At 38.3% G+C, this 10,348-nt stretch overlaps 1 pseudogene; it reads right to left on the bottom strand.

Annotated features, from left to right (window-relative positions):
- Positions 1–692: 692 nt before the first annotated feature.
- On the bottom strand, positions 693–1,294 carry LOC124983814 (charged multivesicular body protein 3-like; annotated as a pseudogene).
- Positions 1,295–10,348: the final 9,054 nt, after the last annotated feature.

Genomic DNA, 10,348 nt, shown 5'->3' with positions numbered 1-10,348 from the left:
TCTCTATGAAAATATTATGTAGGCAGCAAGATGCATCCTCTGAAGAGGAGTGATCTGACCTTGAGATAAAAAGTTTGGAATTATGTATTTTAAAATGTTAAACTCAGAGGTATGGGTGATCAATGAATTGAGAGTAACTATGTAAAATATTAAATGGACAAAAGGGTTCTTCAACCCTAAGCCTGAATGAAACTGAACCCCAACATTTAGGCTTTGGATAGAAGGGATGATACAGCTAAGAAAACCAAATGGAAGCAATTAGATAAGGAGGAAAGGCAGGAATCACTTATTTTTGTGTCTCAGTCGAAGAGACGGCATCATCATTTCTTTTAGTTTTTGCCCAAGAGCCCACTCCACACGATAGTTCACAAGGGACCGAGTGTTAAAGCGGAATTTATTAAAATCCATTTACATAGTGTTTTACACACACACACACACACACACACACAGTAGGACAGTCCTCAACATTCGGGCACCCACCTATTCTCAGAACTGCATCAGGAGGAAGCGGACCTCTGCCTCCCCCTGTAAGCCATGCAGCTGCCTGCTCCTGCACTGCGGCAGCGCCAGAGCCCCAAGCCCCGAGCCTACAAGGCGAAGAGATGCGAGCAAGAGATGCAGGCAAGGCAGCTTCCCTAGCCCGTGCGCCCCTGGGTGGGCCACGGGGGAGACCCAGGGCCCCGCCTGAGGCCCTAGCTGCGGAGGGTGGCCAGCCTGGACTGCATGGCCTCCAGAGCCTCTTCCTCCTCGTCGTCCTCAGAGGCAGCCATGGCTCTCTGACACTCAGTCCCAGGAAGGGCGTCGGCCACTTTACTGGGTGCTTTGCCCAAGGCCCCTGCTGTGATTTCAAACAGAATCTTGAGGATCTCCATCTCGGCTTCTTCTTCCATTTCCTCTTGGTCGTCCATGCTTTCAAAGGTGTCCTCTAACATCTCTTCTATGATCCCAGCTTTCATCATCTCTTTGGACAGCTCCCTCATGGTGGCCTGGATTTCTGGGATCTTCACGAAGCGCTGCATGGCCTTCATCACCTTTGTGCTCTTCTGCAGGGAACCAGCCACTCGCAGGACGGCAAGCTGGTTCTTCATCCCCATGAGCACAGAGTTCATGTGCGCTGTGGACGCCTGGAGCTGCTCACCGCCTTCCTGGACCTGATCATCTCCTTGGCCAGGACCACACACGCGTCCTCCTGGCCCTTCTCTGCAGCATCTTTCACTGATTGCTTCACTTTCTCCTCTTCTCTCTGGATATCTCTTACTTGCCTGTCGACAACTCTCATTTCCTTTCTTATCTTCAATGACTACTCACTGACCAGCTCTTTGGGCGGCTTCTCCTGGGTTTTTCCCAATCAGCCCCATGGCGAACTGAACTCTTCTTGCCCTTTCCGCCTTTCCGTTCCCCGCGCCCAGGCAGGTCCGGGCAGCCGCCTGGGCGGGGCCGCCGAGAGGACCAAGTAATCATTTCTTTTCACCTTTTTTTTTTTTTTTTTAAATTTTACAGTACTGGTGACTGAACCCAGGAGTGCTCTACCTCTGTGTACTTCTCCAGCCCATTTTTGTTGTTTGTTTGTTTGTTTTGAAAGAGTCTCATTCAGTTGCTGAGGCTGGTCTTTAACTTGTGATCCTCCTGCCTCAGCCTCCTGAGAAGCTGGGATTACAGGTGTGAGCCACCATATTCAGCTTACATGATTGTTTCTATCAGATGTTTCAGAGTCAAGTAAGATGAGCATGGAATGTGTCCAGAAGGGGGCAGTAGGGAGACTGGCAATATTGACAATACTATTTTCAGTGGCATAGCAAGAATGAATGCCAAAGGAAAACCAGAGAGTGAAAGGGAGATAAGGAAGTAGAGATATGTGTAAATTCATCATTATTGGGTGTTTGGGTGTGGAAAGAAGAGACAATGTAGGCATTCCATACCTGTGAGTTTGAATACCATTTTAAATATATAATTCCATTATTTGGAAAATAACGTGAATAAAGAAAATTATTATCTTCACTTTTTAAGAAATGGGAGATACTCGGTTATGTTTGTTTGCTGTTAGAAATGAGTTAGTAGACTAGATGAGATAGATAATGCAAAAGAAGAAGGAGTTAATCCAAAGATAGAAGCATCGATGTGAGGAGATGGCTCTATGGGGAGCAGGGACTCATTTTCATTGTCGCTGGAGGAAGAAGAAATTGTATACAGATGTACACAGACTTAAGGCTGAGGTGGTAGGAGAAGAGATCTTCCCATTGGATAAGCTGCTATTTAAAAGATTTGGTCTTCAGTGGCAGTGGAACAGGGAATGCAGTTGAATTTGAGGAGTAAGTGTGAGCCAGAAGAGAACACGGGACAATATGCCACAGTCCTGTAGGAGAGTGGCAAAGTGGATTTACAAAAGAAACATGGAGGGATGCTTAGACAGTGTTGAGAATTCACTTGTTGTTTGTCGTCTTCAAGCAAAGGATGAGGAAAAATAGAGAAAAGGAAGTTTGGGTTTTGAGAGATGAAAATGTCAATTCTGCCATCGGAACTATATTTGATTAAAATGTCGGGGAGTCAATGAAATCCCACACAGCAGTCTCAGCAATAAGACACCTGTGTCCTAAGCACAAAGTAGTGTGGAAGTACTTGTCCCCAGAGGCAGCTCACTGCAGGACAGGCAGCATGACACAGGGAACAAGCGTGGGTGTTAGTGTCACACTGCCTTCAAACCCTGGCTCAAGCACTTTCCAGGCTTGTTAACATCTCCTGACTCTACAATAGTGATATGCATGCTATTTGCAAGTGCAGGATTAAACCACAGCATGTAAAGCAGGTGAGTGACATATAGTAGGTGTACAAAATGTAGCTACTATTGTGTTGATTGTAAACAATTTGAGAGAATTTAAATATAACTCCAAATGCTTTGTCAAACACTGCAAATAAGCAACTGATAGAGCTGATAATTACTATAACAATTTCCCATCATCTTCTGTGCTCCAGAGCATGAAGCCTGAGTCCTCATTATTACCCTTGCTGGAATAATTCTTTCACAAGTGAACCTAATGCTTGGCTACCTAATTCCTGGTTTATATTATTTTAAAGAACAAATCTATTCCCATGTAGAACTTAAAAAAAAAAAAAAGAGAGAGAGAGAGAGAGAAAGAAAGAAAGGAAAGAGATGAATCAGAGAAGAAAGAGACTGTTAATACCAACTTGGGGCATGAAAGAAAAGAACAAGGCTAGTTAAGCTCTCAGATGCATTCTTTCTAAAACAGATTATTGCAAAAAAGTATTGAAGAAACCACTTGCCATCAGGGTGAGTGTTGCCAAGATACTGAGCCTGAAGACTGTAGAGACCCGATGCAGCATCAGATGAATATTCTCATTCCCTCTGCTATTTTTAACCAATATTAAATTTCTTTTTATCTCTTTTACAATTCAACAATCTGTTTTATCATTTTGTGTAATATCTTTGATTGGTAACTGTTTCTGATTGTATAAAGTTAGGATTTTGAGATAATTAGGAGTTATATTCTGGTTAAAGTACAGGAGTCCTATAATTACCCACTGGAATGCAGTGGGTAATTATCTGCATTTGTTACATTTTTTTCTTTGTGGCTGAGCAGGCTGGCTGTATTACGATGTAGTTAGTGTTTAAAATGCCCTCTCAGGAGTGAGAGAATGTGATGAGGTGACTGCCTTCAGCTGCAGAAGGGAAGAAGATGATTGCACAGTGTCTCTATTCCTATGTCATTGTTTCACACGTGCTCCAGTGGCCTTAGCTGACTAAGTATGTGTTTAAATCAAAGTCATACCTGATAGTCAAGGTGAGGCAAGTCCCTCTGCCTTCTATATACAAACTTCACTGTGAGTTTCATTAGACCTATGTTTAGGTATGTAGATTTGAAATTGTTAAGAGGTTGTGCATTTCTTTAGAAAGAGATTCTCTTCAAAATAATGACAGGTTAGGTCAAGAGAATATGGTAGAAACAATAACACTTTAGATTCTCCTTCCCTACCTTTCCAGGGGGACCAAAGCTTTTAGTAATTTTGAACTTTTATTTCCTGAACCCATCATAAGGAGAGCTTTAAAATGATGTTAATGTCTCAATTTTGAATATCTAAAAGAGGCAACATTTCAAGGCAGCAGAACCCAGACTAGAATTAGATTTCCTTTTGTATTAGATCCCTTCAATCCTTGCTGCTGTGTGGAACAAAATGCATTTAAAAAGTCATAAAAGCTCAGATTAATGATTCCAAGGGGGAAAGTTACAGAAAAACAAGGGTAGGGCAGCTCACAGAGTGAATCACTACAAGGAACCCATTAAAACTGGTGTTACTAAGAGCTGTCTTCAAGTGACTTGCCTTAGGCCAGGTCTTTGTGATATGTACTTGATATATTTTGAGAGATGTAATTTAACTTTGGAAATCATTTTATAAAAGGACTGGTATAATATGCATCTGGAGTATCCCCAAAGGCTCATGTATTAAAAGACTAGTGCCTAGAGTGGCATAATCCTTAAGAGGTGGGTCGTACTGGAAGATATTTAGGTCATTGGGTTCATACACTTGAGAGAGATTGTGAGACCCTAACCCTCCCTTTCCTCTCTCTCTCTCTTGCTTGCTGACTATGAAGTGAGTGGTTTTGCTTCTCCACATGCTTCCCACCATGATACATTGCCTTACCATAGGCCCAAAGCAAAGGAACTAATCGATCATGGGCTGCAAACTTCACAACTATGACCCAAAGTAAACCTTTTCATCTCATAAATTTAAGTATCTCAAGTATTTTGTTGTAGAGATGGAAAGCTAACACAGTTGATACATACTTGAGAGGCTTTGGAATTCTGATGCTCTTGTTGGAATACCTGGAACATGTCCACGGTGCATGCTTTTCCCAGTAGCCCCACTCTTAGAAGTACCTCATCTTTAACCAAACCTATCAATCTCTTCCACTGCAAGGTTCAGAGTGGGTCTGTTGAAGGACAAACGTTAGACCAGGTTTTGTATTTTTGCCTCAGTGCTGTGTATTACATGACTTTCAGCACATTTTTCATTCTATTCTTTCAATAGTCTCTCCTACATTGCAGGATTTTGTATCTATAGTATTTTGAGAAACTATTAAGAATATATGATAATAAAAATCATTATATATTAGAACATTGTGTTATAGTAGGAGGCTATTGGTGTGATTAAGATCACAAGAACATAATTTTGGTCCAGATATAATTAAATTTCACATCTAATTCACTTCAAGTGTTCAACACAGTAGCAGGGTTAGAAAATGAGGAGATATTATAAAGAGTAATTGAATCTCAACCTCAAAAAGAGATATCAGTTGGGGAGATTAAGAGATTAAGAAACAGTTAACAAAATGCAAGGCAAGATCACTAAGTACCAGAGAGAATAGTACATCTTTGTATGTTTAGCAAGTTATTTTATAAATGATACTGAATGCAAAGATATTTCTTTCTTCCAAGCTTTCTTGCTATCTAATCTTCTTTTGCTTAGTTAAAGCAAAAGATTTAGATTATATTTAGATTGAGTAGACTGCATCCTTATTTTGGTTTCTAATTGTGCACCAACCTTTTCTCAACCAGATTATTATGTTTCTTGAACTGGACCATTTTTATAAAACTCTTCTTTTTCTTTTCCTATTAAGTCAGATAACTTTCTTACTTATTGAATTCTCTCAATTTCATAATACTCCATCCTAATCTAAATCATGGCTATAGAGGAAATATTATATTGTTTTAATTCCTTTAAAACAAATCAAATGTGTTTCTCAGCCCCCATCCTACCCTTTCCAAGGGGAAAAATCTTTCTCTGTCACTATTGGAGTGTTTTTCCTCTCAGTGTAAATGTCCTAGTTGTTTAGGTAGAGGAAATCACATGAGGACTTTGTTTTAGTCTTTGGTTTCTACTGAAATGTAAGCCTCTTGTCCAAGTCTGATCTCTGCCTGCAGTCTGGCTTTCTATTGCTTCTCTGCCTGCATGTGGGAGCTCTTTGTTGAGCTTGGGACACTGAATTCTACAGGTACAGAGCACATGTTGAGGGGCTCCACATACTCATTTTCCTTCCAAAGTCCTTCCCTTTCTCTAGGACACTGTACAGTATGGACCAAAGATGGAGCACCAGATATCTATGCCCTTCTTAGAGCCTCAGGAGTAGAATCTCCTCGTCTAGCCTGTCAAAATTTGCCTCTTTTCCTTACAGCCTTCATATGCAAACACCACTTTCTCCTACCCGCTTTTCCTTTAGAAAATTTGATTTCTGGAGGTAAAACTTGGAAATAGTCTGCTGAAATTTCTTACTTTTCAGAAAGCTTTCACAAACATCTGTTGAAATAAAGCAACATCTTGAAACATCTTGAATCAATAGGGAAGAAAATATTGCCAGAATGAAACACAAGTTAATAAATTCATAAATGAATTCTCCATACTGCAGTTTACCTGCCATTGCAGATTTATGTCACTCTAGGGCTGATCTTATTAGTTCATCAGCTAGATGCACACAGAAACTTCACCCCAAGTTGTGAAAAATGTCTTCATATTAGGTCTCATAATTTTATCCAGACAAACATGAGTTCTAGTAGCAGATTGAGATTTGAAAAAAGTCTAATTTGGACTGGGAATGTAGCTTCATGTATATAGCACTTGCCTGGCATATGTGAGGAAATATTTTTCATTTCATGTGAAATAATAACAATTGATAATATATATCTTAGTATAAATATTAGTAATGTTTATTAATAATATAATAATTAAATAATTCATTTTGATAATATAAACAACCTATTATTTATTCTTATTTAATTCCCATAAAACACTGGTGAAGAAACTGAGATTTAGGTAGTAGCATCCCTTCCTCAAGGTCACAGTGTTAGTAAATGGCAGTGCCAGGACTGGAGCTTAGGTCCATGTGATTCTAGATCTGGGTTCTTTTACTACTATGCTATACTGCTCATGGTGAAAATATACCCACCAGCAAATTTCTACCTGGAAGGTCCAGCTGAGTTGGATTATCTTATAAGTATGTGCCCAGGTTAAAGCTGGCACTAGAAACTGAGCTTTCACCTTGAATTGGAGTTTGATAGCACCCAGTATGAGCGGAAAGATAGTACAACTATACTAGTTTTGCTTATATGTGTCATCTCTTGCCAGTTTGAAACCCTCTCATATTCATCCCATTTTAGTTTATTGAAATAATGTAGAGGATTATAAAGTAGGACACAAAGGCAGATTCCTTTCATACTTCCTTTTGGATTTCAGTGACTATTTTTGAGTTGATATGCTATATAGCCCAAGGCATGGGGAAAAATAATTTTTCAAAATCAAAGGTAAACTTTCTCTAAACTTAAATAGAATGATAAAAGTTGCTACATTAAAGCAACTTACAAGCACTTTGAAGAATATATCCTTAGAGAGTGTGTCTCTTAACAACCTTTCTGATTATTACTTTACTTTTCAAATTTTAGACTTTCATGCAGCAATTTCTTTCTTTACTCAATCTTGCTTCAGCTATGTAATCTAAATACATTTCAGAGATGGGTACTTTTTGCCAATTGCTGTACTATTACAAAATACATGTATCTGGGATGATACCTGTAGGTTGGAAGGCAGTATTATTGATTACTTAACTTTAAATGGAAAAGCACAAGAAAATAGACTAATACGTACTATAAATAGCTCTTAGACAACAAAGATTAATCTTCATTTTCCTTATTTTATTTGTGTCAACACTGAGTTAACATAATAACACTGAGGAGACCTTACTGTAGTAATCTCTCCTTTTCAGAAAGTCAGAGTTTCTGTCATTCATAGGTGAGATCTTTATTCCCTTTGCATCTGCAGAAGCAAAGATTCCCATTGCCACTGGGGAGCGTTAGTGATTTCCAGCATTTCCCCTTTTAATATGACAGTACTCAAAGTTTCTTCTGTAAAGACTTTCAAAGTCTTATATTTTAAAAATCATCAGGAAGAAAATCATTATTCAGTCTATCAACTTTCCTTATAGTTTGCCTAATCTCTGTATACTTTAAGCCTGTTTCACCTTGTCCAATCACTTGCAGAAGTGGGAGACAATTTCCTAGTTTTTTTGCTCTGTGTAAGACTCCTGTATGCTCCTGCTGACGGATCCTTCATTGAGCAAGTATCTATGGATCATTCGCTCTCTGGTATACACAGTACAAGATGCTAGACCCCTACCATGTGCTGTCTGTTTGAGGGGCTGAGCATATAAGCCTGAAAGATAGCATTCCCTAAGAAGCTGACAGTCTAATGAAAGCAACCATCTGTAAATAGAAAGTCAAATATAATTAGCAACTTCCAGGTAATGATGAAAGAATGAAGTTAAACCCCGAATTTTCTACCCCTATAGAGACATGCTTACAGCTGTTTGAGGAAGTAGCTCTAAGATGGTGGCTGGCGTTGGGCCAAGAGGTGGCGCATGATTAGTGTTAACATGGCGTGATCTCTCATGACCTTTTGCCTGATTGGTTGATGTCTCTTCCGCGCTCATGGTCAACACATGTTCCTCTTTCTTTCTTACTTGGTACCTTGACCCGTGGGCCTATTATGCTACTTAATCCTAAGCTGATTGGCTGCCTTAGGTTATATAAGATTCTCTTCCTCTAGGAGGAAGGAAGCACCTCTGAGAAAAATAAAGAATTTGTTCATTCCCACTCTGCCTCCAATCCTTTCCCGAGGTCTCCTGGCTACAGGCGGCAACATACCCCCAGTAATTAACACAATGAGGAAAAATTGTAAAAACCAAAATTTTGTCAGTAGCAATTAAAAAAGGAAAGGGAATTCTGTTTTAAGCCATCCTCTTGTTCTACCTAGATGACCTAGACAACAAAGTTTAGATAGGCAAAGTTTACCTGTTAAAGCTGTACTAAGGAGGAGGGAAGCAGTTCTAAGACTGGAAGGGTAAGGACAAAAGAAGGCTGAGCAGGCAGGAAGGAAAGCAAATGCGATATAAGGTGGCATTCTATTGCTCTGGCCAAAGCTTCATAAGAAAGACAACCAGTGCTCAGTCATCTTAATTGCTGTCAATCTGGTGAGAGTGAAATGTCAATTCATTATGTATTTCATTTGTGTAACTCTGATTATAAATGAAACTAAGCATTTTTCCTCTTCATTGTTTTAGGTTTTATTGAACTGATCATTAAAACCCATTTTTTTGTTTGGGATGGGAGTCTATTGCATTAAGTTTTCAGTTACAGATATCTTTAAAGATTTCTGGCTTATCTTTTACTCTCCTTTTAGTATCTTTTGATGAACATAGTTTCCTAACTAAAATATTGTTGAATGCATCATATCTTTCTTTAAAAATTAATTCATAACTTAAGAACTACTTTTGAACCTATGATCATAAAAAGCTATTGTTTTAAACATGTATTATAGGGTTTCCCTTTCATATAAGGGTCTGTAATCCACTTGGAGTCGATTTCGAGCAGTGTGAGGCAGTGTGGAGAAAACATTGTCCCAGAACCAATAAAACATTATGTCCCAATTCCAGGATTTAACTAGAACATCACTATGATACACATTCTTTCCTTGGCTGTTCATAAGCACTATCTACTTTCTAGTGAATAGTTTGTAAATCTTCTTCAAATATTTGTTTTTAATATTCAGAAATTATTATTAAAATATATTTTAAGACATACAAACAAATTGCATACATTTTGTTATGTTGTTTCTTGATTCTTAAGGGTTAGCAGATAATCTTCCTCTTCTAAAATTTTAACTTGCTGATTTATTATAAATGTTATATTATGGATATAAATATAATATATAAATTTATATTATGATATAAATATAAATATAAAAATATTTATAACCAATAAAATACTATTATGGATATAAATATTCATATGAATGGTCATAAAAAATGCAAAAATCCATTGTAATGCACAAAAGCAAAATAAAACAGTCAGTAGAAACAGTAGAAGTTACCTAAGAAAGCCAATATTAAAATCTTGGTTTCAGATAAATATTAGAAAAAATGAAATATTGAGGCAATTTTATAATGTAGGATATAATTATTAACAAGTTCTGCGGTTTTTAGAAGATAGATTGATTTTATTGCCTGTGTCTTACTTTGACTAAGTGACTTCTTGTACCGTCAGCTCTGAAAATAGAGCCATTTTCAAGCCTGAAAGTTGAACATGGATATTTAAAGTCCCCACCACTACAGCTATATGTCAGAATTTATTTGTGTATGCTTTTACACTAAGAGCAATATACCACAAGCTCATCAGACAAACCTCTTTTCTCCTCTTTTCTCCAGGTCTTTAGGTACTTTCTCAGTGACCACCTGACTCATCTTGCTCCTCTAATGAGGTTTTGCTGTCTATATTTTTCCCGAGTGTTT

The sequence above is a fragment of the Sciurus carolinensis genome, chromosome 4 (genome assembly GCF_902686445.1).
Source record: "Sciurus carolinensis chromosome 4, mSciCar1.2, whole genome shotgun sequence".
NCBI classification, from domain to species: Eukaryota; Metazoa; Chordata; class Mammalia; order Rodentia; family Sciuridae; genus Sciurus; species Sciurus carolinensis.
This window is presented reverse-complemented; position numbering and strand designations above follow the sequence as displayed.